This window comes from Bos taurus, chromosome 1, assembly GCF_002263795.3.
Source record: "Bos taurus isolate L1 Dominette 01449 registration number 42190680 breed Hereford chromosome 1, ARS-UCD2.0, whole genome shotgun sequence".
Taxonomy (NCBI): Eukaryota; Metazoa; Chordata; class Mammalia; order Artiodactyla; family Bovidae; genus Bos; species Bos taurus.
Genome location: NC_037328.1, coordinates 59,789,337 through 59,814,726, shown reverse-complemented (window position 1 = coordinate 59,814,726; position 25,390 = coordinate 59,789,337). Strand labels below are relative to the sequence as shown.

The 25,390-nt window shown below is 37.1% G+C and overlaps 1 protein-coding gene across 19 annotated transcripts in view; it reads left to right on the top strand.

The window, feature by feature from the left end:
• ZBTB20 (zinc finger and BTB domain containing 20) overlaps positions 1–25,390 on the top strand; it is an 862,801-nt gene continuing 837,411 nt past the window's right edge. For 13 of the 19 annotated variants that reach the window (XR_009496015.1, XM_059890169.1, XM_059890161.1 and 10 more), the window contains exon 1: positions 1–29. The gene's annotated coding sequence lies outside the window, so the exon portion shown is untranslated. The other 6 variants (XM_059890168.1, XM_059890156.1, XM_059890162.1 and 3 more) reach the window with 2 other exon arrangements.

Sequence of the window (25,390 nt, the reverse complement as noted above, 5' to 3'; positions counted from 1 at the left end):
GAGGAAAGAAGATTAAAGAGCGCGAGGAGGTAACGCCAAAAACTCTAATTTGTTGTGAGGCGGGCGGGAGGGGTGTGTGCGTGCCGTGGGGGACGGGGCGTCTGCGAGGCGCTTGGGGTTGGGGGCGGCGGGACGGGAAAGGAGGGGCGCGGGGTGGGGTTGGGGGAGCGAGTTAGAGTGGCGAGCCCGCGGGCCGTTGGTCCGCAGAGCGCGCGCCCCTTCCCCCGGGCGCCCCGCCTCGCTCCCCCTTCTCTAGGCGCCCCTCCTCGCGCCGGGCTGCGGCGGCGGCCTCGCCCGACCCCGCGCGGAGGGAGGGACCGCGGGAGGGTCCTGGGTCCTAGGAGCGGGCGGGGCGTCCCGCATCTGGAAACGAGTCTTCTGCCTTCTTCTCTCTATTCCCCGCGCCTGGAGTTGCCGCTTCCAAGAAGAGGAGCTGAGGGGGACTAGCCTGGGCTCAGGAGCTACTAGAGGCGCCCGCTTGTCTTCCGCCCCCTCCCTTCTCGCCCTCCCCCCGCTTGCCGTGGCTCTGGCGGTCTCTGGAGCGTCTTCTGAGAACTGGGGGGCGGGAGGGGTCCTGGCCCCAGAGTCGCTGGACGCCCCTCCAGACGCCCGAGCTACCGGCCGCCGCCTGCTTCGCTGCTACGACTCTAGAGGAGGGGGCTTGGGAAGGGAAGACACTCCTTTCCTTCTTTCTCTCCTCCTGTGGGCCCCCGTGGAAACATTAAAAAGAAAAAAAAAAATGCTTACGGTTTTCACTAGCCGAGAGAAATGGTTGGAAGCTTTTTAAAAGTTTGCAAGAAATGCACTGTTTTACATTGTTTAATGCATTACTATCCGTGTGGCATTCTGGTCTTTTCCCGCCCCACGCCCCGCCCCTCTTGAAGCTGTTATCCTTTTTAAGGATGCTGAAGAGGCAGGAGGCAGGGATTTTCTAAAAGTTCTATTGATAAACACACTTGCACAAACATATGCTAGGCACACAAACTATAAACATGAGCGGAAAACACAATATGGCGTACAGCTACCCTACCTAGCGCGGTAATCCGCTGATCTCTTAAGGCAGCCCAGTTGAATGGGGTCAGTAGCAGGATGACAGTTCTCCAATAAAAATCTGAATGAAGCAGGAAGTAATTTGGAAGCAGCCGGTGGGTTAAGTACTGTCTTCAAAATCAGCATTGGCCCAAGATAAGTTGAATTTGTTAATGTTCTAGACTTGTGAAAATTGTCTCAGCTGCTTCTTAGCATTAGAAAAACCGAAATGTTGCTCAAGTGGAGTTTTCTTATTCTGTGGTCATGTGCAAATTTCAGCCAAGAAAATGAACAGAGAACAATGTTTCCAAGCAAACTCTAAAGTTACTGTTGTTGGTATTGAAAGTTTTAAAACATGAATTATGACTGCTTTGTAAAAAAACTTCTCCAGCTTTACACATTAAATAATCTGTTATAATTGTGCATGCGTGCAACAAATTCATAAATGACTTACTTTCCTATCTGTTGCTCCTAATACCATACACCCTTCGCTATCACTTGGGAATAGTTAAAATAAACCCTTCCACCCCACCACACCCCCACGTATAAATTTGATCAGTCCAATTTTGACTAAGTCCTGCATTTCCCTTGTTTGTAGGAAAGAACCACATCACCAGTTTACATTATTTTTTTAAATGCCCTTGTTGCTCTTTGTCATTCTTAATCAGAGTGTATCGAGTGCACATATAGTACATGGTAATACCATTCACTGTGTCTTCTTGGGAGTAGTCTTGAGAAATTTTGAAGTTGCCCTTGAAGAACTGCTGATGTTACTCATTGTTTAGCTGTCAAGGCTTAAGAATACATGGTGCTCAAATAAACAGATGAGAAGAAAAAAAGTGAGTTTTCTAGAAATATAATTAGCTGCCCAGTGAGTTTAGCAGTTGGGTATTTTGGGCTTTGTAAAATCAGATATCATAGACCAGGGGAATAAAGGCCATTTGCTTATGAAGATCAGGTGACAAGTTAACTGGCTACAGCCTCCAAAGCAATACGCCCTTTCATGGTGAGATCCCAGTTTTAACAGACTGAAGAAAGAAGTTTAAAAATTGTCAAATTTTATCCAGTTTTAGGAAGAAGTTTTTGTGCTTACCTGTTTAGTTCATTTAAGGTGCCAGTATTTTAAAATTCCTACTATACCAAGAAAATAGGTAGTTAATGCGTATACTAGCTACTAGTAAGTGGCTGCTGAAAGACTATGTGTTTAAGTGGCTACTGAAAGACTATGAGTTTAAATGGATTACTAGAGGAAAGAACGATTTACATGTGAGGGTTATAATTTTGGTGTGTGTGTATGGTGGGAGGAAGAGGGACGTTGTTCAGAACTACTGTTAATGTGATGCCAGTGTCGGAAGTGGTCAGCAAGTTTTTGAGGTTCACAAATATCCAGCTATTCTTGTCAAATTAATATAACTTTTATTACTCCATATAGGAATAAAGTCCAAAGGTGGGGGAACATTTTAAATGAATTACTTTTATCTCAGTAGTCAAGTCTTCAGGGACTTACTTGGTGGCTCAGACGGTAAAGAATCTGCCTGCAATGCAGGCGACCCTAGTTCGATCCCTGGGTCAGGAAGATCTCCTGTAGAAGGGACTGGCAACCTACTCTAGTATTCTTGCCTGGAGAATTCCTTGGACAGAGGATCCTGGTGGGCTACAGTCCGTGGGGTCGCAGAGAGTTGGACACAACTGAGCCACTGACAGACACAGAGTCAGTCTTCAGGAGACTTTCCAACCAAATTGGAATTCCCAGAAAAAAATTAGGTCATTTCAGAAGATTAATAAAAGATACAACTAAGTTCCTGTAGAAGGATCTAAAATTTATAAATGAATTATAACTTATTCCAGATATTTTACAATAAATGATAAGAGATTCTTCAAAACATTTGGAATATAGAAGTGTAGCTTAATGGGCTCTAACTTATTCTCTGAAATAATTTGTTTCTGAAATGGATATTTAAATTCATCTAACTGTTCTGGACATTGTTCTAGACACTTGGGATGTGACAGTGAACAAGAAAAAAAAATTCTCTGCCCCTGTGGAGTTTTCATTGTAATGTCACATACACATCGTGTATTTAGATTACTAGAAGAAGGTTTTTTTGTATGAAACTTTAAAACCTAGCTGTTTTCTCATTTCAAGGATCAGGGAGGTGTTCATCAACTGCCAATGATAAGAAAGGAAGACTTTACAGTACTTTATTGCTGATTTGTACCTTTTGTTATTGTCATGAAACATTCTCCATACATTTCAGTAGATCTTTTTAACAGATAGGGTTTTATTTTTAAGCATGCCTTTGAAATAAATAAAATATTACTTTATATTAAAAAAAATCTGTGTCTTGGAATTTACTCTGAAATTCCTATGGAGCTTTTGTCGGCAAATTATGGTAAAACATAATCTAGAATATCTTAATTTTTTTAGTTAGTTTGTTTTAAGAATATGTCTGAAAAATCAAGTACCTAAATCTTTTTTTTTCAGTTGTGGTTTTTATCAAGAGAAGATGGAAATTTGTTGTAACTAATTTATAGGTGACTTTAAAGAGAGAAAAAGAGAGAGGCCTGCAAAAAAAATGCTTTGTTATTTAAACCTTTCCTTCAAACTACAAAAGCATTTGATTGGCACTTCTCTGATTTAATAGCCCATTTGTAATTCAAGAGGAACATTACAGAAGATTTTAGCATTACTTTAATCATTTAGTCTGTAGGTGTAAAAATCCTAGGTTTCTAATTGAAGGAAACTTGGTGCCTGGTTAAGGGAGTAGATTTAGCAGTGAGTTTGTTACTTCAAGAAGTGGGTGTCTCACTTTTCCAAAACCTAGTTCACAGTTCTCAAATAACAAGTTCTGATTTTCTTATTTTTCTCTAACACAGTGAATTTTATTTTGTTAGTCAAATATGAGTTCACACAATCCTACCTCCAGTTCTTCCGTTCCGTGCTGTGAAGAGCTTGAATTTCTTGACCTACACTAGATCTCTATGCTAATTTGTAGCAGGAATCAACTCTTCGAGAAAGAGTACATGTTAATACACTTCAGAGAACTTTGAGAGTGCCTGTGGCTATTTGAGTACAGACCTGGCAGAATCTGAAAGCTATCAATAGGAAGGAAGGTTTAGGACAAAAAACAAGAGTGTAGCTAATAGAGCATATTGTTTCAGCTGAAATTTTTTTTAGAAAGCAAAGAATGATTGATAGAATGTTAAAAATGAGGAACTTTTTCTAATTCTAGTAAAGATAGTTGATCAATGTGTGTTTATGTGCATGTAACTATATATTTATATGTGATCAGTTTTTGAATAAAGAGTTATTTCAGTACTAGATAAATAATTCTAGTCCTGCCTTGTGGTAGGCATTCAAAGTTCCCAGGTGATTTTGTTGAACACACTTTGTTACCTACCAAAATTTTGCTCTGAGTAACAACGTAGTAAATTTTGTGTTAATTTTGGCTTAAAATTTATTTTTGAAACTTTTTTGCTTTGTTTTGGCCATACAGTACACGTGGCCTGTGGGATTTTATGTCTTAGTTCCCTGACCAGGGATTGAACCCGTACAGTGGAAGCAAGGAGTCTTTACCACTGAACTGCCAGGGAAGTGCCAAGGAAGTTTTTCAAAGCATGATTACTAAGCAGCACATAAAATGAATAAAATCTGAAGTGAAGAATTGTTCTAACCCTGGACTGACATAATAAGATAGTTGCAAGTTTAAAAAAGAAGTATTTCATAGAGTAAAAGATAAAAGCTTGACATCTGACAAATTTCAATAGTAATAAAATAATGACTAATTCTATTAATATTCATATTTTTAAGGTAAGTGCAAGTATGTCTACAGTGCATTTTAAGTCAAAATTTGGGGTGTTATTGGCTAGACACAGTCATTTCTTTGCCAGAGATACTAGGCTGTGTAAAGGCTAACCATCTGTCAAGTGATAGAGAGACAAAGAAAGGTTTAATATATACTAGCCTAAAATTTCCACAAACTTGTTTTGAATTGTATTGTCATTTTGTTTTGGCCTTCATATTCTGTGTTGAGTATGTACTGGGTCAGTCACCCCACTTTGTTTTATGAACAAACTATTCAAGGTCTAGATAAGGTTATTGTTGCAGCTGATCTGATCTCGAGGCAGGATAAAATATGTTTTGATTTTGTTTCAGTGTAATGATCAAAAGCTCACAAGTGGGCCACCCATTGGCAGTTATACAAGTGACTTCAAGCACACTTATTTTCACCCACCCATTCTGAATTTTGGGTGTCTTAATTCTTTTGCTTTATATATTGAAGCTTCATATTTCAAACCCATTCCTGAGCTATTGGGGGGGATGGGGAGAGCAACAGGAATCCAGATTGCATGTTTTAGGTGCAATATGGTGAGATGTGAAATTGAAACAGCAGATTGGTGAGAAACTTTAGTTTCAAACAAATATAAACTCGTTTGTTTAGTGAAGTCATACACAAAACAGTAGTCTCTATTGACAGGGCAATTTTTTTTTTTCCCGTAACTTCCACATCATGAAGTCACCATTGTTGTTTGGGCCAGCAGTCTGTTTCTGAGGTATCATGGAAGAAGAAGAAGCCCTAATATTGCTGATTGTAATGATATACTTAGATATACCAGGCTGAGGAATTATTTATAGCAGTGCTAATTATATCAATAAAAATAGCAGTATTAATACTGTGAGTGTCAAAATCCATTCTTGACAGTATGAGGTAAACAGAACTATAGTCAAACAAAGCAGGCAGCCTGTCTCTACTGTCAGCTCATGAACATACACTTCAGGAAAAATGCACACACAGTTTAGAGAATCAAGTAGACTGCTTTAATCTCTTTTTCAATTTTGACCTTTTTAAAAAAATGTTTTCTTTTAAATAATAATAAACAATAATTATTTTCAATTATTCACACAATATTAAAACTCAGATTTTTAGTTTTGAAATTATTGGCAACCATTTTCTTACTGATATTTGTTTCTAGAGACTTATTTATTTATATATAACAGTGCTTTATAAATTATCAGAAATTCATTTTCTTTGTACTTCCATTTTGGGGATACAAATTAACATCACAAAAGGAACCTCAAACAATTTACAAAATGAAACAAACCCCATCACTACTATACATGTACACACAAAACAGTAAATCTTTGACTTCCTTTAGGCATTAAAAATATTTCTTACATGGTTTTGATTTAAGAAAGGCTATACATTTTCTTTGTAATTGATATTCTAGTCAGTTTTTACAGATTTATGTTATTTTAAATTTATTTTCCAGGAATATAAAATCAAGGGAGAAGTCATTAAGTCCAACAGTTTTTAACTTGAGGGGACAACATCTAACTTATTGGCTAATCCCTCATATATTAATGTTGAATTATCTTTTTATTGCACTTTGTCAAAAATTTCAGATGTAGAGTTTGGAAAGATTGTTCTAGATCTAGTGCTGCAGCTAAGATCATACAGTTGTATGATCTTAGGCATGTTACATGATCTGTTTGGATCTCTACCTTCACTTCCTTCATCTTCACGGTCTCTTTCTGTTCTGTGAGTGTGGTTTTTTGATACTTGAATCTTTATTTATCTTCAGGTAATGTGACTAGATGTGATGTGCAGAGGGGCACAGGAAAGAGTATATGTAAAATATTTGTCTTTGCATTTTACTTTCAGCCCTGGATAAAAGTTTCGTTTTAATGATACTTGCTTTTAAATATAGTATAGTAGTACAAGTTTAAAAGCCACAATATTAAGTACTGATAATCTTTTATAGTTGGTAACTATAATAAGTCTATTAGTTTACATAAATTTTTACCAGCTCACCTTCACTCAAGTAGATATATTGGTAATATAATTTATAAACATGATTCTTTGCATTTCACTCTGTATAAGTTGCTTAAGTGGAGAAAGGTAATAACAGAAAATTATCTCAGAGTCATTTTCTAATTCTGTAAAATATATGGATAGATATATTTGAAGAAAGAAGATTAACTTGGTTTTTGTGCTATTTTTAAAGTAAACCATAAATAAACTGAGTAATGAGGGGCCATCTCCATATAGACCTTATAAAACTGGTAATTCTTAACTGCTGCATTTGATCTTTGATTCTACATTGTACCCACCCAGGGATAGATTTACACAGGAAGGACAGTAAGATAGACTAAGGAAGTTGACTCTATTTTGATGAAGAATAGTGGGAAGAACTTGTGTTAGAAAAGCCTTTGCAACTATTCTGCTGTCATATACAGAAACAAATTGCACACAATTTTTGTGTACCTACTTGTAGGTATTTGTTTAATGATGACCTTAAAGTTTTCATTTAGAATTTCATTCTCAGTTTCTTTTTGATTGACTCATATTCCTTTGGCTAGTCTGAGTGTTAGTGAGAGGCTCAAAACCATCAAACCCTTTACCTGTTCACAAATGGAAGCAGCTATCTGGAGAAAGCTATATAATTCTTGGTTCACCTCCCTCTCATACACCTATCCATAACTCTTGATATTCTTGGTACTGCTCTTAACATTTTATAAATTACCTAATAGAATATACAATAAACTCAACAATGTATTAGGCAATGCTAAGCCATTTGGGGGGGCTTCCCCAGTAGCTTAGCAGTAAAGACTCCACCTACAGTGCAGGAGACAAAGGAGATGCGGGTTCAATCTTGGGTTGGGAAGATCTCCTGGAGGAGTGCATGGTAACCCACTCTAGTATTCTTGCCTGGAGAATCCCCTGGACAAATAGGAGCCTGGTGGGCTACATAGGGTTGCAAAGAGTTGGACACAACTGAAGCAAATGAACACCCAAGCTATTTGGGAGAAATGAAAAAATTTAAATCAACCATAGTGCAGAAAAGGTAATATGAATACTTCAATGCATGCAAATAAGGGGGAAAATGAGAGATTTTTAGAAAGGAGGCTTATAATAGAAGTTAACTGAAACCCAGCCCATGTACTGAGGAATTAATGTAGACCCTTTCCTAATGGCATTGGTACCAAAAATACTAGCAAGCTTATTGATTGTAAGCATAGTGAGAAGAAAACAAAATACATTCTGTTCTTGTACTAAACAATGATAACAATAACAACTACAGTAGCCAACATTTATGAGCACTTACTCGGTACCAGACATTGGTTATATCTGCATATTTGGAGAGAGACACTGTTATTATGTCATTTTTAAAGATAAACTAAAGCTCAGGAAGGTTAAGTAACTTCTTAAAAGTCACAGAATATAGCAGGTGGAAATGCAAACTCAAGTCCAACTCCAGAAAATCTAAGGTCTTAATCACTCCTCATGCCCCTCATGGGACCATTTTTACTGAATACCCGCCCTGATTAGTACTGGTAATTTTATTTCAAGAAAGACATAGTGGATTTGGAGAAGGTTCCAGAGAAGGGCACAATGTGAAAGAGCTGTAAGTGGGAGGAATGTTTGCTGTGCTAAAGTTTGTTTTTAAATTAACTTCAGTCTAGAAGTACAGATCCTGAGAGGGAGTTTGTCTGAAGGTTTTAACAGTGGATGGACCGGGTGGCTGCTGCCTGATTTGTTCGGATGCAGCATTGGAGCTGGGTAACATATATTAGCAGATGGAAGAAAATGAGTAGGAGCAGGTCAAAGGAAACATTAGACACTGGGAGTACTGGGAAGGCAGAGGTCAAAAAGGAGACCTCAATCGAACAGGTTGAGGAACCAAGAACTGGGATCATACGGAAAAATAAGGGTGACGCAGAATAGAAACATATTGAAAACTTTGGTCAATCCTACTGACTTTGGAAGGCACCAATGTTTTTGTTGTTTGAACCCCTATATATGTTTCAGAACCAACAACTGGCTTAAATAGGGGCCACCTAGAGTTTGGGATACAAAGGCTGCTATGGTTTTGGCACAAAAAGCATGATCATCAATACTAACTTAAAATTAGCCAGTAAATTTAGATGCATTACCAAGAAATGCAATTTAGCACAAAAGCTTATAGGGTAAATCTGAGAATAGCTGTCATTTATTGAGTACCTACCATGTGCCCCTCAATTCTGAAATCACTATTTCTGAAGGGCATTTATAGTACAAGTTTTTGTCTGCTGTCCAGTTTTTAAATATGAGAAAACACCTGTTAGCTTTGCTGAGGATTTGATGAGTAAAACAAATTAAATTATAGCCTAATTTTACTTCATTTCATTTTGTAATTTAGCTTATGATGTCTCCTCTTCCCATATTCATGGAGCCTGGCTCTAGCAGACTTAAGGTGGAATAGAGTCTAGACTCCTCTAAGTAACAGTAACTTTTCCTTCATTTGTTTCTATACCAAGTTGCTATACCAAAAGAAAGGTTTAATTTTATTTGATAGGATGAATGCATTTCTATTGGAATAATAGGTTCAAGTGATCAGTGCAGGCAAAGTTAATATACATGAGTTTGGATTATATTTATGATTGCCCACATGAGTTAGTGAAAAGGGAATTATATAAACTTTTACGGTGATGTTTTTTAATTTAAAATAATTTTAATGACACCAAACCAAATACAGGTAGGTATACCTGAATGCATACTCACCCTTTTTCTACAAGGCACTGGAGACTTCAAAAGTTTTTAAGAGGTAATATTCATTGTTGAGCTATATTACATATATATGGTGGGGCAGACTCAATGAATAATGGAAGAGCTACACTATCACATATGTGTCTTTAGTTTTCCTTATGACAATATCTCTGATATTTTCTTCAGACTCATTTCTAGTGCATTAAGAAATATACTACAATATGCATTTGTACATCCAGTTTATGTGTGACATCTTTCCCCTTCAAGTTTATTGTCATTGGTACTCTTTTGTTCTTGTTCTTTTGACATCCTGTAGTACCTAGTCTTTTCAACAACTATGTTGTTTGCATCTTACTTTCCCTTTATATTATCTGACCCTTAGAGAAATACCTTTGAAAATTCAGCCTCTCAGTAATCTTTCTTCTAGCAAAGGTTTGAGAACAAGGCAATATTATGATGAAGGGGTGATTTGAGCTGAAAAATGAACAGGATTCCAGACCTTTCTGATTCAGGTATTTCAGCAGTTGTTATAAAGTGAATTGCCAGAGTGTATAAAACCCCCAAATAAATGATTGTTCTTTTTCTGTAATTTCATGTCATGTATTCCTCTGTTTCTATTATTTGTGTAATGATCAATTTTATTATGCAGAATTGGATGCATCCATTCTTTGACATTCATCACCTGGAACGATAGCATTCACATTTATACTACACTGAACTGCAGATCCTTAAGGGCAGTACCATATTTTATTAATCTGTGAAGCCTTCGTGCTTAGCACAGTCCCTGGCACATTGGAGGATTCAATGTTGATTAGACTCTTTCGTAACTTTCCTGAAAGATTACCTTGATCCTTGCTTACCAGGCTATCATTCCTTATTTTCTGTTGACTGGTTCAAATTTAGCATTGTTCCAGTTGTTATTACCTAATATAGTCTTTCTCTGTACTTTTCTAAGACCCAAATATTTTTACACATGCACATGCTTTTCTATCGTTTTAGATGCTTAATGAAATTCTGTCATGGCAGAAGTTCCAATAAAAAATTGTATTTGCCGTGATTCAGAAAAGAAATATATCAGATATGGCCCATCAATGGTAAAGCAAATCTACTACAATCAATTCAGGATATTGTATTGAATAGAGTACACAGAATTACATTACCTAGTGATTCAAGGATGAAATCCAAATTTCATATCCTATATGATTCCTATCTGGATAGTAGAACAAACAGTCCAGAGTATTTTTTTGCACTTAATAGATTGTAATGAGATTTTTAGCATTATATATGAGCTTCCTAATTCTTAAAAAAACATAAGCTCATAAAATTTCACACACTTACAGAACAGAGCTTTAGATTATTTTACCTTATTATGTTTAGAAGTCTAGTCCAGTGAAACACTTTAATGTTCTTGATGTTATATCCTTAGCTCTCCTAGAAAGCAAAAAAGGTAATTGGGCTATGAACAATATGGAGGGTAGTGTCATATAAGCCACTGTGTAGGATGGATGTTTAATTCCTATATAACAACTGACCTGCTTTTTCTTGTTTATAAGACTTGCTAGTTGGACAGTAGGAGACTTAGCATGACTGGCCGAAGTTGTAGTTTGTCTTTCTACTAACTGAAACAGCAGCACATTGATTTGTTGTTTCCAAAACAAAAGATAATTATGTCCTAGAATAATTAAAACTGGGATTTCATTAAAGTGTACTTCAAATGATTAATAGCTGTAGTGTTCTTTTTTTTGAATTTGTACCTAAGAACATAAAGAGAGCTTATTGCCATTTTTATATATTCAAGAGTGTACTTTGTGAGAGAAGTATTGATTCTTGGGAATAATTATAACAAAGTCCCAGATAACTCCAGATTCATATGTGCCCCCCACCCCCTGCCACCAGTATTTTTAAAATTAAGGATTCAGAGAACAACTTGACCTAGGTATGGCAATTTTCTCCTTCACTTCCAGTTCCTGACTTTTGGTATCAAATCGCTGCTGAGATCTATGAACAATTGCCATGACACCTGGGACAGAGAAAAACTGCTTTGAAGGTTTTCTTCCTTCAGCTGGGCAAGCAACTAGAGAACAGTACTGGAGTTCAGGGATAAAGATCAGGAAACAGTAGACACTGTAACCAAGAGTTTGGGCTTCAGAGGCCTGTGAACCACAATGAGAAAAGGTTAATTTTTGCCTGTTTTATATATCCAAGTCTCTCCAGCTATCTAAAAAGTCAAAGTAGCTGAGTGCACTGGCTGAGTTTTCTCTGTCCCTGAGGCTGAAAGAAAATTCAGAAACAAGGCAACAGTGATCTACCTCCTCATGACCTGGCAGGGAATTGGTAGACTGTCTACATTTCTTTCCTCCAAGTGTTAACACTTTTGCCATTTAAGATACTCCAACCAAATCAGAGCTCCAGTGAGATATCAATAAAAAATAATCCTTTTTAAAAGGACCTAATAGTAAGGGAGAGAGGAAGATCAGGCAGGAAAATTAAGAGCACATACTCTAAGCAACTAGTAATGTTGGCAAAAATAAATGAAACCTGAATTTTGAAATACAGCAAGAGCACTTAAGGAAATACAAATACAGATCAAAGAAGAATTTCAGATACTAAGACAAACATATCTCAGTGAGCTACTTGGTGGAAAAATCAGAAGAGAATGTGATCACTGTTGAAATGTGAATCAGTGAACTGAAAGACCAAGTATGAGGTATCAAAGTACATAGCACAAAAATAAAACATGATGAAAATCTTGATGAGACTCCAAGGATGAGTCTTGGAGGATAGTTTAGAAATCAAAATGTGAATAATAGGAATTACAGAGGGAGAAATAAGAACAGAAAGAGGAGAGGTATAATTAAATAATAGAAGAAAATTTCTTTGTGTTTAAGAAATATCAGAGTCTGTGAATTGAAAGGGTTTATTGATTTATGTTCTTGATTGAAAGACAAGGCACACTTAGCATGTCCTGATAAAAGTTCTGAACTCTCAAAATAAATTGAAACATAAATTCCCAAGTAGGAAGAACAAGTTTCTCCTATACAGGGGTAAAATATTAAAGTATCATAGAACTTTGTATCTCTAACACAGGAAGCAAGAAGATAGTGGAATGACATTAATGGACTGCAAAAAGAGAAAGACTACATGCCAAGAATTTCAGTGCCCAGAAAGTTGTCATTTGCTAGTCAAGGTGAAAGAAATACATTTAGGGAAAACTAAAAACTCAGAACATAGAATTATTATTCCTTATGCAAGACCTGAGAATAAATTATAAGCAAACAACAAATGAACCAGGGCATAGATTTCCAGATGAAAAGCAAAAGAAATAGTGGTGAACAATGAACATTTATTTATAATTGTGTGAGTGTGTGTTGTGTGTATAATTTCATTTAAGAGATAAAGATAGATGGCTTGTTGTTGCTCAGTCTCCCAGTTGTGTCTGACTCCGCGATCCCATGGACTGTAGCACGCCAGGCCCCTTGTCCCTCACCATCTCCCGAAGTTTGCCCAAGTTCATGTCCATTGCATCAGTGATACCATCCACCTATCTCATCTGCTGACGCCCTCTTCTCCCTCAATCTTTCCCAGCATCAGGGACTTCTCCAGTGAGTTGGCAGTTGTATCAGGTGACCAAAATACTGAGCTTCAGCATCAGTCCTTCCAGTGAATATTCAGGGTTGATCTCCCTTAAGATTGACTGGTTTGATCGCCTTGCTCTCCAGCGGACTTTCAGGAGCCTTCTCCAGCACCACAGTTCAAAGACATCAGTTCTTTGGCATTCTGCCTTTATGATGCAGCTCTCACAACCGTACGTGACCACTGGGAAGACCATAGCCTTGACTATACGGACCTTTGTTGGCAGAGTAATGTCTCTGCTTTTCAACACATTGTCTGGGTTTGTCATACTTTTCCTGCCGAGAAGCAATTGTCTTCTGATTTCATGGCTGCAGTCACCATCTGCAGTGATTTTAGAGCCCAAGAAGAGAAAATCTGTCACTACTTCCACCTTTCCCCCTTTTATTTGCCATGAAGTAATGGGGCTGGATACCATAATCTTAGTTTTTTTAGTATTTTAGGCCAGCTTTTTCTCTCTCCTCCTTCACCCTCATCAAGAGGCTCTTTAGTTCCTCTTTGCTTTCTGCCATTAGAGTGGTATCATCTGCATCTCTGAGCTTGTTGATGTTTCTCCCACCTATCTTGATTCCAGCTTGTAATTCATCCAGCCCAGCATTTCTCATAATGTGCTCAGCGTATAGTTTAAATAAACAGGGTGACAACAGATAGCCCTGTCATACACCTCAATTCTGAACCAAACAGTTGTTCATAAAGGGTTCTAACTGTTGCTTCTTGACCCACATTAGATTCTCAGAAGATAAGTAAGATGGTCTGGTATCCCCATCTCTTTAAGAGCTTTCCACAGTTTGTTATCCACATAGTCAAAGGCTTTAGTGTAGTTGATGAAACAGAGGTAGATGTTTTTCAGAAATTCCTTTCCTTTCTCTATGATCGAATATGCCAGTGAATTTGATCTCTGTTTGGCAATTTGATCTCTGTTTCCTCTGCCTTTTCTAAACCTAGGTTGAACTTCAAGAAGTTCTTGGTTTTCATAATGCTGAAGCCTAGCTTGCAAGGTTTTAAGCATGACCTTACTAGCAAGGGAAATGAGTGCAATTGTTTGATGGTTACCCTTCTTGGGAATTACTAGATAATAGTAATGAAATAGACAATTTCAGGCTTTTGAAATAAGCATTGTATTTATATAAAGAAAAATTTCAATGTGCTAAACTGATAAAAACTTAATTGATAGAGGGAGTAAACAAGAGAAATGTAAAAAGAGGGTGAAAATGAGTGGTAGGAGATAAGAAGAAAGGAAATGAAGAGGAAGAAAAGCGAGGATATCCTGAACATGTTATTTATTTAGGAGACAGAGTTGGGGAATAGAACCTCTTACTTAAGTAGAGAAAGGGAAGATTAGCATGATAGAACATCCTTTAGAACTTTCCTAGCAGCAAGGAAAAAAGAATGCAGAGCCACTTGTTTAAGCAAAAAAAAAAAAAAAAATCCAGAAAAGGGAACTAAGAGAACAACAATGTAGGATAAGAAATAAATATAATTGGAAGATATAATATTAAGCACATTGTTATATTTAATGTAATGGACTAAATTCTTCCATTAAAAAAGATGTTAGATTGAATTAAAAAGCCACTCAGATTTTATTACAAGAATACCTATGTCAAAATTATAAAGAAATGTTGTTTGTAAAGTGGTGAACATAAAAAATATCACAAATTCAAACAAAAAGAAAATAGGAAAATGTAAGTTGACAGCATTGTTATCAAAAGGGGCACTATAAGGATAAAAGGCATAGTTCATGAAGAAAAAACCCACATAAATATGTATAGAGCATGTTTATTTATAGTAGACAAATACGTATAGTAAAAACTATTGGAAAGATCTAGCCAGCTCTGTTAAACATCTGTGAACAACAATTAAGAGAAATGGAATAATATAACTCCAAAACAATATATTTATAGAATATGATATTATTTCAGTTTAGTTCAGTCGCTAAGTCGTTTCTACTCTTTGTGACCCCATGAACCGCAGCATGCCAGCCCTCCCTGTCCATCACCAACTCCTGGAGTGCACACAAACCCATGTCCTTTGAGTCGGTCATGTCATCCAACCATCTCATCCTCTGTTGTCCCCTTCTCCTCCTGCCCTCAATCTTTCCCAGCCTCAGGGTCTTTTCCAATGAATCAGCTCTTCGCATCACGTGGCCAAAGTATTGGAGTTTCAGCTTCAGCGTCAGTCCTTCCAATGAACACTCAGGACTGATCTCCTTTAGGATGGACTGGTTGGATCTCCTTGCAGTCCAAGGGACTCTCAAGAGTCTTCTCCTAACACCACAGTTCAAAAGCATCAATTCTTCGGCACTCAGCGCTCTTCACAGTCCAACTCTCACATTCATACATGACCACTGGAAAAACCATAGCCTTGACTAGACGGACCTTTGTTGGCAAAGTAACGTCTCTGCTTTTTAATATGCTATGTAGCTTGGTCATAACTTTTCTTCCAAGGAGTAAGCCTCTTTTAATTTCATGGCTACAATCACCATCTGCAGTGATTTTGGAGCCCAGAAAAATAAAGTCTGACACTGTTTCCCCATCTATTTGCCATGAAGTAATGGGACCGGCGGAGAAGGCAGTAGCACCCCACTCCAGTACTCTTGCCTGGAAAATCCCATGGACGGAGGAGCCTGGTAGGCTGCAGTCCATGGTGTCGCTAAGAGTGGGACACGACTGAGCGACTTCACTTTCAATTTTCCCTTTCATGCATTGGAGAAGGAAATGGCAACCCACTCCAGTACTCTTGCCTAGAGAATCCCAAGGACAGGGGAGCCCGGTGGGCTGCTGTCTATGGGGTTGCACAGAGTCAGACACGACTGACGTGACTTAGCAGCAGCAGCAGCAGCAGCAATGCGACTGGATGCCATGATCTTAGTTTTCTGAATGTTGAGCTTTAAGCCAACTTTTTCACTTTCCTCTTTCACTTTCATCAAGAGGCTCTTTGGTTCTTCTTCACTTTCTGCCATAAGCGTGGTGTCATCTGCATATCTGAGGTTATTGATACTTCTCCTGGCAATCCTGATTCCAGCTTGTGCTTCCTCCAGCCCAGCATTTCTCATGATGTACTCTGCATGTAAGTTAAATAAGCAGAATGACAATATACAGCCTTGATGTACTCCTTTTCCTCTTTGGAACCAGTCTGTTGTTCCATGTCCTGTTCTAACTGTTGCTTCCTGACCTGCATACAGATTTCTCAAGAGGTAGGTCAGATGGTCTGGTATTCCCATCTCTTTCAGAATTTTCCACAGTTTATTGTGAGCCACACAGTCTAAGGCTTTGGCATAGTCAATAAAGCAGAAATAGATGTTTTTCTGGAACTCTCTTGCTTTTTCCATGATCCAGCGGATGTTGGCAATTTGATCTCTGGTTCCTCTGCTTTTTCTAAAACCAGCTTGAACATCTGGAAGTTTATGGTTCACGTATTGCTTAGGCGTGGCTTGGAGAATTTTAAGCATTACTTTACTAGCATGTGAGATGAGTGCAATTGTGCAGTAGTTTGAGCATTCTTTGGCATTGCCTTTCTTTGGGATTGGAATGAAAACTGACCTTTTCCAGTCCTGTGGCCACTGCTGAGTTTTCCAAATTTGCTGGCATATTGAGTGCACCACTTTCACAGCATCATCTTTCAGGATTTGAAAGAGCTCAACTGGAATTTCATCACCTCCACTAGCTTTGTTCGTAGTGATGCTTTGTAAGGCCCACTTGACTTCACATTCCTGATGTCTGGCTCTAGGTCAGTGATCACACTGTCGTGATTATCTGGGTCATGAAGATTTTTTTGTACAGTTCTTCTGTGTATTCTTGCCACCGCTTCTTAATACCTTCTACTTCTGTTAGGTCCCTACCATTTCTGTCCTTTATTGAGCCATCTTTACATAAAAGATTCTCTTGCTATCTCTAATTTTCTTGAAGAGATCTCTAGTCTTTCCCATTCTATTGTTTTCCACTATTTCTTTGCACTGATCACTGAAGAAGGCTTTCTTTTCTCTCTTTGCTATTCTTTGGAACTCTGCATTCAAATGGGTATATCTTTCCTTTTGTCCTTTGCTTTTCGCTTCTCTTCTTTTCACAGCTATATGTAAAGCCTCCTCAGACAGCCATTTTGCCTTTTTGCATTTCTTTTTCTTGGGGATGATCTTGATTCCTGTCTCCTCTCTCCTGACAGTAGGTTCTCCTGTCACGAACCTCTGTCCATAGTGCATCAAGCACTCTGTTTATCAGATCTAATCCCTTAAATCTATTTCTCACTTCCACTGTATAGTCATAAGGGATTTGATTTAGGTCATACCTGAATGGTCTAGTGGTTTTCTCCACTTTCTTCAATTTCAGTCTGAATTTAGCAATAAGGAGTTCATGATCTGAGCCACAGCCAGCTCCCAGTCTTGTTTTTGCTGACTGTATAGAGCTTCTCCATCTTTGGCTGCAAAGAATATAATCAATTTGATTTCGGTGTCGACCATCTGGTGATGTCCATGTGTAGAGTTTTCTCTTGTGTTGTTAGAAGAGGGTGTTTGCTATGACCAGTGTGTTCTCTTGACAAAACTCTATTAGCCTTTGCCCTGATTCATTTGGTACTCCAAGGCTAAATTTGCCTGTTACTCCAGGTGTTTCTTGACTTCCTACTTTTGCATTCCAGTCCTCTATAATGGAAAGGACATCTTTTTGGGGTGTAAGTTCTAGAAGGTCTTGTAGGTCTTAATAGAACCATTCAACTTCAGCTTCTTCAGCGTTACTGGTTGGGGCATAGGCTTGGATTACCATGATATTGAATGGTTTGCTTTGGAAATGAGCAGAGGTTATTCTGTTGTTTTTGAGATTGCATCCAAGTACTGCATTTCGGGCTCTTTTGTTGACTCTGATGGCTACTCCATTTTTTCTGAGGGATTCCTGCCAGCAGTAGTAGATATAATGGTCATCTGAGTTAAATTCACCCTTTCCAGTCCATCTTAGTTCGCTGATTCCTAGAATGTTGATGTGCACTCTTCTCATCTCCTGTTTGACCACTTCCAATTTGCCTTGATTCATCAGCCTAACATTCCAGGTTCCTATGCAATATTGCTCTTTACAGCATCGGACTTTGCTTCTATCACCAGTCCCATCCACAACTGCGTATTTTTTTGGCTTTAGCTCCATCCCTTCATTCTTTCTGGAGTTATTTCTCCACTGATCTCCAGTAGCATAGTGGGCACCTACGACCTGGGGAGTTCCTCTTTCAGTTCATCTTTTCATACTGTTCATGTGGTTCTCAAGGCAAGAATACTGAAGTGGTTTGCCACTGCCTTCTTTAAATATTTTTAAGTATCTCTGTGCTTAGTGACAAAACTATAAATTTTAGAAAGCAGAGATTTTGCAAGCACATCCTTTGATTATAAGTTAGTATTAGAATTTTGGAAGTTTCTATTAAGTGACAAAATTATTATTTATAAATTAAAGAAAATGAGTTCATTTATATGAAATTTCCAAAATAGGCAAATGGTGCTAGTGGTAAAGAACCTGCCTGCCAATGTAGGACACATAGGAGACATGGGTCCTATCCCATGACCTATCCCTGGGTCCTATCCCATGACCTATCCTTGGGTCCTATCCCTGACCTATCCCTGGGTCAGGAAGATCCCCTGGAGGAGGGCAAGGCAACCCACTCCAGTATTCTTGCCTGGAAAATTGCTTGAACAGAGAAGCCTGGTGGGCTGTAGTCCATAGGGTCACAAAGAGTCAGACACAACTCAAGCAACTTAGCATGCAGCATGTTAAAAATCCCACTTATGCTTTTTAATAAAATTAAGTATATTTGGCTATACATGTATGAAGAAATTAAAATGTTTAAAGGTATTACTACTAATTTTGGTGGTGATGATTTTATATTTCTGAGTATTGGCACCAAGGGTTTTTTTTGTGTGTGTGTTTTTTTTTTTACATTTGTAGTTTATTTAATTTTGTGTCACATGCTACTAGAATTTTCTACATGTTGTAAAAAATCTTTAGATAATTATCTAGCATTTTAGGCCAGATAGACATTATGACTTATACTTTGATATCAAGTCAAATTGTATAGATCATTCCATGTCAGGGCTGATAACATAGCTGATATCCCTTGGTAAAAGTTAGGTGATGTGTTTCACTTTGTTCAGTGTTTATTTTCTTTGGTTGGTACCTTCTGTGTCATTTGTTAAATATTTCTAATATTACCCCTGCCATTTCACAAATTAGTTATAACAACAGTTATGCATGAATGGAAGACTTGCCTATAGAAGTTGACTGATAAATACTTGCTGATTTATGTAATAGGTTTTAGGTACAATATGATTTTTAATAAGGTAATAAAATATTGAAATGAAAGCATTTAAGCATGTTTAAAAATAAAAAGAAGTTAGCATATAATATGATTTCAGACAAATCACTTGATTCCTATGTCTCAGAATCTTAATCTTTACAATAGTGTATTTTCACCACCTACTTTACACAGTCTTTGAGGTTCAAGTGAAGTAGTAAATATATAAGTGCTTTGAAAAACATCATTAATTGGGCAAAGAATGATGATGATGAAAATCTGAAGGTGGCCAGTTTTTACACTTAATGGATATGTGTGTATAGGAGAAGGAAATGGCAACCCACTCCAGTAGTCTTGCCTGGAGAATCCCACAGGCAGAGGAGCCTGGCTAGCTACAGTCCATGGGGTCGCAAGGTTTGGACATGACTTAGTGACTAAACCACCAACCACCACCACCACATATATATTTGAATATTTGATGTTAGGTCTCTGACATATCCATAATAGAATGTATACTGATGAAGCTATCAAAGCATCAAATCAACAGAACAGTGGGATCTATGGAAGGTGTGAATACATTCAATTGCTGGAAATTTAAGATGAGTTTCCAGAATTTCTTTATTTTGCTGGTCATTAAGGGAAATTCTTTACTTAGGTATATGTCTTGATGTCCTCTTTCTAGTATAGAGATATTCGTGTTTTGTGGGAAGTCTGGGCCTTCATCACATCTGGTCATGATAATAATGTTGCACTGTGTTTTAACTTAATAAATGGCCTTGGACAGCTAAGCACAGCTGTGCAATCTGTTGTTATAGTTCATTAGAAGCTCTCCCCTTGTAATTTATAGCTGCATTTAACAGTGCCTATAGCATGGATACTTTAAATAAATAGTAAAAGCTTTATCATCTTTTAGTAACCAGACACAGGTTGTGCTATTGCCTGATTTTTGGTGTGTGTGCAACTATCAGGAAATACTTATATTATGATTTGTGGTTGAAAATAATACTACAAAAGAGTAAAACCATTTACATTATTGAAGAAACAGGTATAATCTTAATACTAGAGAAACTATACTGTGCTATACTATTAGGAATACTTAGATTCTGTTTTGGAAAAAATGGAGTGGATGGACTTGTTTCTCTAAGTCTAATTAAATTATACTTGACACTTTCCAAGAATACATTCTCATTTTAAATTTTTCTTGCCCTAGTAATGTTTCCATAAATATTCTTGCCATTTTGCTCATCTAATTTCCTTCAGTTTCTCTGCTATTCTTCCAGTAGTGGAAAGTGTTAGTCACTCAGTCGTGTCTTATTCTTTGCGACTCCATGGACTGTAGCCCACCAGGCTCCTCTGTCCATGGCATTTTCCATGCAAGAATACTGGAGTGGGTAGCCATTTACTTCTCCAGGGGATATTCCCAACCTAGGGATTGAACCTGGGTTTCACATTGCAGGCAGATTTTTTACTGTCTTAATCACCAGGAAAGCCCCTCCAGTAGTGAAGACAACATTATAAGAAAGTTGACAAAATAGATCCTAAAAGAGATACCAATCTTGGTCTATATTTCTTTAAATAGACTTTATTCAAGGTCAGTGGTAGAAACTACCTGAATTAATCTTTTTGATATTCTCTATTTTACTTAATGAAGTCATTCTAATCATTATATTTGTACTTTCTGTTGGAAAAAGTAAAAGGCATTGAGTCATGTCCGACTTTTTGCAATTCCATGGACTGTAGCCTGCCAGGCGCCTCTGTCCATGGAATTCTGCAGACCAGAATACTGGAGTGGGTAGCCAGTGCCGTCTGCAGGGCATCTTCCCAACCCAGGGACTGAACCCGGGTCTTCTGCATTGCAGTTGAATTCTTGACCAACTGAGCCACCAGGGAAGTCCGTACTTTCTATTTGTGTTTTGATTGTTTTATCAAATATGAAGTTAACAGTAATTGTGATGGATATATTTTTATTATATCTCTTTGCTTTTGTCTAACAATACTAGTGTTACTAGAGCAAAAGTTTTTAGAATACTTTGTATGCATACTTAGATATATATGTCATTGTCAGTCATCTTTTAATTCTGTTCTTTTCTATCTCCTTTCAAAAAATTTTCTAACGACCAATGATTATTACCCCTAAAGCAAGTTTCAGTTTGATAGGAAGTTGCAAGGAAGTCTTCAAGTAATCAATTGATCTCAGCTCAAGAAACCAAAGTGATTATCCCTTAATTCCTTTTTTAAAAAAAAATTAAATTTTTTATTGGAGTATAGTTGATTTACAATGTTGTGTTAGTTTCTGCTGTACAGAAAAGTGAGTCAGTTATACATGTATCTACTCTTTTTAGATTCTATTCCCATATAGTCATTATAGAGTATTGAATAGTATCCTTAATTCTTAATATTCTTTCAGTTTCTTCTTCTCAGGAAAGAAGTTTCTTTTACTTCTAAGTAAATCCTGAATACCAGTTCTTTATATGTTCTAGATACTAATTCTATTTCTTTTGCTACCTCATAGCTTATCCTTTCATTTCCTATAGGATATTCCAATGAACAGAAAATATGTCATCATACTTAGCAATATTTTCTTTTATGGTTAGTGTTTTTTCTTTCTTTTGCTAAATCATACTCTGAAGTTGATTTTTGTATATTCTATATGGATCAAAGATTAGGTTTCTTTCTAAAGGGGTACAAAATTTTACAGCTTTGTTTAATAAATGTCTGATTTTTCCTCGTGATTTGCATTGCAAGAGTCCATATAAATGAAGGTCTATTTATAGACTTTCTTTTCTGTGATCTTGATAGATTTGACCATCCCTGTGCTCATGCTGCTGCTGCTAAGTCGCTTCAGTCGTGTCCAACTCTGTGGGACCCCATAGACGGCGGCCCACCAGGCTCCCCCATCCCTGGGATTCTCCAGGCAAGAACACTGGAGTGGGTTGCCATTTCCTTCTCCAATGCATGAAAGGGAAAAGTGAAAGTGAAGTCGCTCAGTCGTGTCTGACTCTTAGCAACCCCATGGACTGCAGCCTACCAGGCTCCTCTGTCCGTGGGATTTTCCAGGCAAGAGTACTGGAGTGGGGTGCCATTGCCTTCTCCACCCTGTGCTCATACATTCTCTTAATTACTGGAGCTTTATAATATGTTCTTTTGTGTGGTAGGGAGAGTTTCCCAGAATTCATCTTTTTAATTCTATCGTTCCTTAAATGTCAGACTCCCCCTACCCAACTAAAATTTAATTTAGAAGCTATATGCTTCATTCTTTATGTATACAACCTAGTTATCAATACATAATTTTTAAAATATCTTCAAGTTTATCCAAAGCATTTCTTACAGTAATGCTTATTTTGTCTTGCAGTTTGTTGATGAAGCCAGCCTATGAAACTTAAAAGCAAAAAACAATAAAATATAATGCCAGTCTTATAGTATTCAAGCTAATTCAACTTGAATACCACTCCAAATTCAGTTATTTATTTTAGGATTCCAAGTTGATATCATAATTTCTCAATTTAAGAAAATAAAAATGTATACTACTCACTTAAAATTGCTTTTGGGAGTATTTCTGTGAATCTAAATATAAGTTACCCCATGGAATCTCATCCATTTTAGGTGTCTTTAATATCACCAAATGCCAGACAGTATTTAAATATTTAACATTTTTTAGCTCATTGGTTCCTTGCAACTCCATGAGATAGTTAATATTGTTAATCGCCACTTTACAGATGAGTAAACAAAGGCTAAAAGAGGTTAAGCAGCTTGGTAACTCACTTACTAGGGATTCAGATGGTAAGTCCAGATAGTACTAAGGAGTGTTTCCGTGTGAAAACTTCATTGAGCTGTCCTTCAACAGAATTAATTTTATGATGATTAAATACCTCAGCCTTTTGTTTTGCCTTAGCACCAACTATTTTTATTTAGGAGAATCAGTTAAACATTAACATCAAAGTCATCTTGAAAGATAATAAAAGATATATGTGTATATATGTGTGTGTGTGTATATATATGTATATATACGTGTGTGTATATATAAGATATATATATATATTTTTTGCAAGCTTATATATAAGCTTGAGAAAGTATGTAAAATTGTCTAGAAATGGAAGATTGGATGTATAGTTACTGGTTTTGAGTAATAGGTTGATTGTGTATGTGACGTGGCATCAGACCTCAGGTCATATTTAGCTTTGGCTAGTGGAACCTCCCTCATTCATTTGCCTTTTCCCTCCTCAGATGTCCAGAGCTTGTATAGTGGCATATTTGTCAGGACTGACAAGTATTCTGCTTACTGTTTCTAGTAAAGACTCGCTTTTGACAATTTAATCTGCCTCCATTCTTAAACCTTTGTTTTCTTGAATGCTTCTTTTGTTTTCTATTCTGTGTCTACTTAGATTTTTAAAATACAAATATACAATCAGATAGGTAAATAATGTTTTACTAATAAGTCACATATTAAAATATATTCAACTATTAATATGCTTTTCTTGGTATTAGTATTTGTTAAATTACGTGATACATCGATGTTAAGGAAAAAGAGTTTTCTGTGGAATGGAATGAAAATAAGTGCCCACAAAAATATTAAGAGATTGTGAAAGAGAGCTGATATATGAGACTCCTAATTTTTCTGCTGTATGCTGACCGGATATCTTAAGGGGATATGGATTTAAAGAAAGTAGAAGAAAGACTCCTCACTGACCTGGAGTGGCTGCAGTAGGGAGAGGTATAGAGTTCTGCACAGCACACAGAACTAGCCTGTGACCAGGAAACAAGAGTTAGAACTTTATGGAAAATCAGGTATGTTTTCCACAGTGATTGGAATTTTAGGATAAATTGCTTGGCCCTGACCTTTTAATTGATATAGTTTTGCCCCAAGAGTGGGTGTTCAATATTGGAAATCAGTGTGTAAAGAAGACAGAATTTAGAAGTTGTAGTTGGAAAGTGGTCTAGCTATGTGAATGTAGGCTAGTGAAAAGTTGATTGCAAGCAGGGGATGGGCACTGAGATACTTACAAGGTATAGAAATATATTACTCAGACTGTGCAGCAATTGTAGGAATGTGTGATCAGAAAGAGCAAAGAGTAGGATCAATGTGTGAATGATCTTTATAGACAACTGTTTATTGAAAAACCAGGCACTTAGACATTATGGAACAGCAGGGCATATAAAGGCATTACAGAATTGTGATACCTTTTGAGTGAATTAAAATCACTCAGAGAACCAAGGATATCCCCAGAGATATAGGATTGTACATACATCTAATTTAACTTAATTTACATGCAACATAGGAAGGAATATGTTTAAGGAAATTTTTCTAAATTTAAGAGAGAATGGAGAGCAAGAGACAGCTACATGCTAACATTTTGGTAATTAATATAGAGGAAAGAATGCGTCTCTGTTCATTGATTTGTAATTTAAAGTCAATCAGAAGGATGTAAATTTGAGAAAAAGAATGTTTATTTGATATTTAGATTTGTGCTTTAAAACTTAGGCTGTGCCTTGCTAGTTACTTCATTTTAACTCCTCTTTCCCCATCATCTCCAATCTCTACCTGCTAATTTTTGCCTTTTGTTTCATGATGAAAACTGAGACAGTTAAGCATGACATTGTTCACATAATCTTTTCAATGAAGATGTTTTAGATACGCTTATATTTGCTGCATACCCAGCTTCTAATGGTCTCGACCTTCAATAGTTAGACAGGAAACTTAGGTGAGATTTTTATTCTCCAATGTCTAGAAACCTTTATTAAGATTACAAAAAATATCACTGAACTTGCCAAAGTCACTTTATATTCTAATTTAAAATTTCAAAATCTAAAAATAGGAAAACTTTCTCAACCACAGAAAGAGACTTAATGGGAAATAAAATGTTTTATTATAAAAACTTTGAGCTTTCACAATAAACTGAGACTTCAGTTCAGTTCAGTTCAGTCGCTCAGTTGTGTCCGACTATCTG